Genomic DNA, 7,556 nt, shown 5'->3' with positions numbered 1-7,556 from the left:
CCCTCCGGGGCACTTCGGTAACGGAAACGCCGAGCTCCGCCCCGCTCCCGTTGCCATGGAAACCCCCGAGACTCCCCTCCGACGGCGCGCCCCCCCCCCCCCGCACCGGGAGCACGGGGCTTGCGGCGGGACACAGCCCCGGGGAGCTGCCGGTGTGTCCCCGGTGCCGCCCTGGCCCCTCTCACCGGAGCCCTGGGGAGCTCAGGGTGTCCCGGTCCCCCCTTGTCAGAGCCCTGGGGGACTCCCGGGGTGTCCCTCGCCCTTCCCACCCCGGTCCCGGGGCTCTTCAGGGAGCCCCGGTCTACCCATGCCCAATTCCGCCTTGCTCCCAACATCGGAGCACCCTCCAGCACTGGCGCCGATGGGCACCCCAGGCTCCCTGCGGCCCCGGGAGACAGATTTCACCGGGAAAACCATGTGTTTCCAACCCACAGGCGGGAGGAAAACAGCGCAGGGTGCCCCGGGACGTCTCCAGAGGGCCTGGTGTTAGAAACGCAACAAAAAATTCTGCTTGAAACATAATTTATATACACATTTTTAGGGTTTGATTTGTATCTACCTGCCTGCACTGCACGTACCATCAGTATGTTAATGGCTGGTTTGGGTGACACGAGTTACTCATAACTTGCTCATGGTAATTAACTGGCATTACCAGATATTTCCCACAACAAAACTTGACGTGGCACTGTAGTAGCAGCGGAGGCCCCGTGCTAGTGGCTCACGTCTGCACACTGGGGTGCACAGGTGCTGCACGGGTTCAGGGGTGCAGGGTGGGGGTCTCATGGGAGATGCAGTTTTGGCGCCAGCCCTGCAGGCTCTGCCTGCAGCGGGATTGCTCCCATTATGGATAGATCCTCCACCTCCTCCCTGCTGCTCTGTCAGAGCCTTTCACTTCCCCTGCCCAGGTTTGGAGCAGGTTTTGGCCTTGTCCTTTCATCCCAGCATCTCCCTCTTAGGCATTCTCAGAGACCTCTCCCAGGACACGATGTGCCATCCCCTGCCACCAGCCAGTCCTACAGGTCGGGGGTAATGTGGAGTCACTGGGTGGGGGCCACAAGTCACTCCAAGCACTCGCCCTGGGAAAACAGAGTGGGAAGAGTCCCCTCCATGTCCCCACGCTCCTGGCACAGCACCTCATCCCTGAGAAGCAAACAGAGAAGCTGTGGCTGCCCCATCGCTGGCAGTGTTCAAGGCCAGCTTGGACGGGGCTTGGAGTAACCTGGTCTAGTGGAAGGTGTCCCTGCCCATGGCAAGGGGTTGGAACTGGATGAGCTTTAAGGTCCCTTCCAACCCAAACCAGTCTGGGATTTACAGAGCCTTCCGTGTGCACAGGTGTACATGTGTGTATCTACAGACATGCGTGTGTGTGCACCCATACAGGCCCTGCATTGTGCTGATGTGCATCAACACCCTGATCATGTGCAGCTCCTTTGGCTGGTTTGGTGATAATATTGACACACATCAAGTTCCCTTCTACTTCCAATAGCAACTGGAATGTTGTGTCATCACTGTCTTAATTTATAAGCTGTAAGGGTGAAATAAATGTTTATGTAAATGACTTTAACGGGTAATTAATTTCCTGGCTTTTGAACGCTTCCATTTTTTAATGTTATTGCAATTATGCAATGCACATAAGTTGTATCAATTACATTAAACAAGTCTAAATTAACCAGGCATATGTGTGAATACCCCACTTTAGAAAAATAACTTAATGAATAAGCATGCAGCAAAACTGGAGATGCAGAAAGGGGTTTTGTGCCAACAGCTATACTCAAAGAGCCACCTGGGAGTGTTAAAATACCCCCCATGCCGGGCTGCTGGCAAGGACAGCATGGCTTTGCAGGAGCTCCAGCACACTAGGTACAGGATCCCTAGGGATCCAGAAGTGAGGTTTCTTAGGGTTGGATGTACCAACTCCGTTTCCCTTGGCGACTGTGCTGTTGGGCTCAAGGGAGTGCTGTGAATCCCAGGGGATGCCCACTTGCTGCCGGATGGGCTGGGGGGGCTGTAGGCAGCAGGTAACCTGCTCATATTCCCCCTCTCCACAGGGATTTATTGATTCTGGCTTGGGATTCACTGGCTCTGGCTGGGCTCGTCTCAGCCTGGTCCCGCAGTGATGCTCCGGTCCTCCGATTCTTGGATGTGACGTCTCCAGGACCTGAGCCGGTGACAGCACTGAAGGTATTTTTAGGATCACTGCTGCTTTGCAGGCAGAGAAAAGGTAGCGACATGCAGTGCTCTCGCCAGCAGCAGCCCCCTGCCAGCACCCAGCAGGTAGTGGGACAGCTCGATTTATCGATGACAATCAGCACTGGCCCACCATGGGGACGGTGACCCCGGTGCAGTTCAGCTCTTTGCTTTCAGCCCAGCCTTTGCTGTAGCTGAAAAACGTTGCTGTGAAGTCAGGGAGGTTAATTTGCCTTTTACTTGGGTGAAGGGAAGCTCCAGCAATCAAAGTGCATCACTGAGTGGGGCCTTTTGCATTAGTCATTTGTTCTGCCCTGAGCAACTACCTAACCTGCATCTGTAAAACAGTTAAAACATCCCCAAACCCAAGCAAAAATTGAAGTCCTCCTCCCCTTCCTTCTAGCAACACAATAATATAGTCCAGGAATGCAGGCAGGAGTATACCTGAAGCCTCTTGTATATTGTAGAAAATTCCCACCAGAAGCACCAGACAGCATTGAGAACGTGCCCCCAGAGCACAATTAATTATAACCTAGCTCATTATTCTAATTGTGCTCCTCCTTGAGGAGGTGAGGGGATTTCTCGGCATTGCTGGGACATGGTCTGCCAAGCCAACGTGAAACATTTCCCAGAGCAGGAACGACCCCCCTGCATTCCTACGTTGCTGTTTTGTGCAAAGATAGAAGCTTTAATTAAGTCTTAGCATGCTCCTGAGAAAATTAATACTCATTTTAGACTTTACCTACTGAACTAATTCAACCCCGAGGCTCTGATCCTTGAGATAGGGTTGTGCTGAGCTGGGTGGAGAGCAGAGGCTGGGGAGGGGTGTTGCAAGGATCGCTGCTGGCCTCAGCAGCACCTTTGGATCATAAAGCCATAGAATAACAGCCCGGTTTGTGTTGGAAGAGACCTTAAAGCTCATCCAGTTCCAACCCCCTGCCACGGGCAGGGACACCTTCCACTAGAGCAGGTTGTTCCAAGCCCCGTCTAACCTGGCCTTGAACACTGTCAGGGATGGGGCAGCCACAGGTTCTCCGGGCAACCTGTGCCAGGGCCTCAGCACCCTCACAGGGAAGAACTTCTTCCTAAGATCTCATCTCAATCTCCCCTCTGTCAGTTTAAAGCCATTCCCCCTTGTCCTGTCCCTGTGGTGGTGGTGGTGGTGGTGGGGTCCGCAGCTTAGGTCAGCCCCCCACCTAAACTCCACACACCAGTTAGGCTGGGTTTGGGCTGCTGGGTGCAGGGAGCAGCCCAGGGCAGCATGAAGAAGCCAGCCGGTTTGGCTGGGAGCTGCTGCATGCCACATCTCAGCTCTGCCTGTGTCCCCTTTCCCCATGCAAATAAAACTTATATTAAGCAAATGGCAAAAGCAACCTCTTTTTCAACCTTGGGCTGCACTGCAGAGCCATCTCACCAAACCCTCAGCATCCCTCCCACCTACCTTTTCTCTTCATCATATTTTTCAGCTGGCTTCAGGTACGACTTGGGTTTGGCTTTAATGCTTAGGGGAGGCACATCCCCTAAGTAGAGCACTGCCAGGCTCGTCCTGTGCCACACCAGCAGCCAGGGAGCCAGGATCTGCGCTGCGGGAGGACCGCAGCTCACCTGCTAAGTCATTACATTAATGTTTTATGGCATTAATCAACACAGGCTCTCCTGCTTATACAGCATTTCTTAGAAACTAGGCTAAGAATAAGCACAAGGTGCCCTGGCCGAAGCTAAATCTGGCCTGTAATCTGGGGGATGCTGGTTTGAGGAGATCCTGCGATGAGGCAGCTTGATACCAAGCAAATTCCTCCTTCATCCCAGGCAGGAGGGCCTGGAGCTCCTGGTCTGGCAGGAACCCACCAGTGGTACCGCAGCCAGTGTTTTCAGGGCATCCTTGGGACCCTCGGCTGGGGACCTCAGGTGCTTCCTGCAATTCTTTTTAGGTAAGAAGATGTCTGAAGATCGAAGATACAGTTGAGAAACTGTTCCAGAGTTTTGCTACTTCTGCTGCTCATCTTCTCCTCGAAGCCAAGCCCTCGCAGTGCCACCGAGCTCCTTACCCTGGGTGACACTGGTAACAGGGTGTGCAAAGACAGGATTAGGCTTTCATCTGCACAGGCAAGAGTGATGGGAGCCACGTCATTTGAAAAATATATTCCATTCTCAGCAAAACCATTCATTTTTAGTGTCCTCCAAAGTATGCTTGACCTCAGAGAAGAAAAGAAGCAAAAGCAGCTAGTTCAGAATAATTTAGGGAATAGTTTTGGGTCTGTTTTGTGCTGAGCTGTGCTGGGGAGCCTGAAGGCTGCAGGGCTCGCTAACATCCAACTAGTTTAGGCATGGGCACAGGTAAATCAGTAAGACCCTCTGCAGGGAAGAAGGAAATACCCCTGTAGTCACAAAGTAAATGGAAAGCACAATATGGTGACAATGGGTAATCCATGAGATGGGCTCAGCTGCATCTCGACAATGCGCAAGCGAGGTGGGATATACTTCTGGGGAACTAAATAGCATTCCCACGGACTGGCTTTGACTGCTCGATATCGAGCTGTCTGTAAAATCCCACTGTGAGTCCACCCCGCATGGGTACAGCTGCTCTGGTCCACCAGGTCCTTGGTGCACTCTCTGTCACCAATAGATTTTATAGTGCTCTGGGGTTGTCCAGCAGGGCCCAGCCACTCAACCGGTCTCACCACGTCTCAGTGCCAGCGCGTGTGTGATGCTGTACCACCACTGCTCTGCAGCTTTGGCACCAGAAGTCCTCCAGTGGGATGGAAACATTATCCTCTCTTCCATCATTGATGACTGTCATATATAATGGATGTCCCTATGTTCACACCGGCGATGCAGCTTGGAGCCTCAAAGCAGCAGTGCCTGTGCCAGCTCCTGTGCGGGCATCAGCAGAGCCCCACAGTCCTGGGGCTCCTGCTCGTGAGCATCCTGTCTCCCCAGTGCTACAGGGATGCTCCCACCACCTCTGTGCGCCACTAGGCCAGATCTTCCCTGCTGTTTCCTCTCCTGAGCTGGAGCATGTCATCCCAACCCATCCTATCATGCTTCCCACTTCCAATACCTAAAGGCGCTGACAGGAAATCTGGAGATGGACTTTTGACAAGGGCCTGCAGGGACAGAACAAGGGGGAATGGCTTTAACCTGACAGAGGGGAGATTGAGATGAGATCTTAGGAAGAAGTTCTTCCCTGTGAGGGTGCTGAGGCGCTGGCACAGGGTGCCCAGAGAAGCTGTGGCTGCCCCATCCCTGGCAATGTTCAAGGCCAGGGTGGACGAGTCTTGGAGCAACCTGCTCTAGTGGAAGGTGTCCCTGCCCATGGCAGGGGTTGGAACTGGATTAGCTTTAAGGTCTCTTCCAACCCAAACCAGCCTGTGATTCTATGCTTAACAAGAAAAAAGGTTGAGGTCTTTCTAGTTTAACTTACTGAAATGTATTTCATGGTGATTTAATTATTGCGGACCTAACTGGGACCAAATTCTCTTCTATTTTTTTTCTTCCTGTTCCCATGTCGGTGCTTCAAAGGCATCATTCTATTACAGCAGACTACAGAATTGAAAACTGCAAATAAAGTGCCAGGATCTGTCCTCAAAAGAGGTTTTATACCCAACAAGAGTCTTCTGCTTCTTGGCTAAGGCAGTGGAAGTTGAGGAAACAAGCAAAGGAAATGCTGAATTCCAGCTTCCCATTAAAGCTTAGGGAAACGGAGCAGCACAGTCCTGTGCAAGGCTATTTTGGAGAAGAAAACTATTATGTCTATGCCCAATGAATATTAAACAGCCACACGCTCCAGCTCTGCCGCCTGCGCCTGGCGCTGCGTGGGCAAATTTAATTTGTCCTGAAGGAGAGGAGCAGACCCACACCCATATTTTCATGCATATGCCTTATGAGCGGGAGATGAGTGGGATGTGAAGGTTGAACCTGAGTCCTCTCTGCCAGGAGATCCCTTGAGCAATCACTCCCAACTGGAAAAACGAGGAGACATTAAGGAAAATCTAGCAGTGCATGCAGGAGGAGCAGGCAGGAGGGTTTGCGCAGGCTGACTTGGAATAACTGACAGGTCACTGCTTGTTTTCATGCAAACGTCCCTGGGTTTTCAGGTTTATTTGGGAATCCTAGAGAGGAGTCAGGTGAAAAAATAAGGATGAGGGAGAGAACTAAATGGTATACGATGTGGGACTGAGGCATGGTCAGGGCGTTCAAGTATCCCAGGTGAGATGGGACTGGGAATCTCTGGGGCTCAGACATCTCTATTCAACTATCATCATCTTCAGCCCACCAGACAAAAAGTACTGCTTGATTAAGCTCTTGGGAAACTGCAGCAGAAGAAATATAGAGCCTGTGTACAAGCATCCAGGCATGTTTAGTGAAAATTACTCCAATCCAGAGGCATTCGGCTGGTTCTCATCTCCAGCCTTTGCTTCTGCCGCAGCCTCTGCCCTGCTTGCCCCAGTCCCAGCCCTCTGCTCTCACCTGTGGGCCCATCCAGGCCAACCCTGGTCCTGGGCAGATTTTTGGGAAGCATCCTCCTGCATGGGTCAGTGTCCGCACAGGTTGGCCGTGGCGCTCGCCCTCGTCTCCGCAGGCAGGGGTGCTGTTCGTAGCCTGCATCCTGCTCCTCTTGCTGCTGCCCTTGCTCCAGTGCTGCACAGACAGTCCTGTCAGTACACACAGGGCATGCATGGCACAGCACAGCCCAGGCAGGGTGCTGATCTCTGGTACAGCCCCTGCTACAACCCTCCCTGGGGCCTCGTGCTGGTGCTGCTGGTGCTGGCAAGGTGGGATGCTTCCCTGCGCTTTTCCTCACTTGGTACCACGTGGCTGGCACACCAGCACTGAGAAATCGACGCCTTTTCGTCCAGGGTCAGCTCTGCCCCAAGCTCAGTGGTCCCTGAGTGAAGCCCCCAGGCAGTTTTCCTCTTGTTAAGGACCAGTAAATGCTTTTGAGAAGATGGTCCATATTGGTGCCTGGTCCCAGAGGGTGCCAGCAGCTGATCCAGGGTGGCAGGACCCCCAGGGACGCTCCACTTGCTGCCAGCCTCCCGAGCAAGCAAAGGCAGACAATGGCTTCCTCCACCCAGGGTTGCCTTCACTGCCAAACTGCTCAGCAAACCTCTGGTGGCTCTGCCCCAGCGGTGACCGGTGTCAGAGAAAGCAACATCTCCTCCACTCTCATCTGCAGTACATTAAGAAAATGAGAGCCGATTAAAGTCCATCCCTTCCCAAGCACCACTGGTCTCCAGCAAATCGCTGACACAACCTATTCAGCAGCACCAGCAGGCAGGTGGACTTTCCTCCCCTGCAGACACCCAGGTTTGCTCAGGTTTGCACTTGCTGTACTAAAAAAAATGAAGTGGTTCAATTGCACAGGA

This window comes from Strigops habroptila, chromosome Z, assembly GCF_004027225.2.
Source record: "Strigops habroptila isolate Jane chromosome Z, bStrHab1.2.pri, whole genome shotgun sequence".
NCBI lineage: Eukaryota > Metazoa > Chordata > Aves > Psittaciformes > Psittacidae > Strigops > Strigops habroptila.
Note: the sequence above shows the minus strand (reverse complement) of the source record.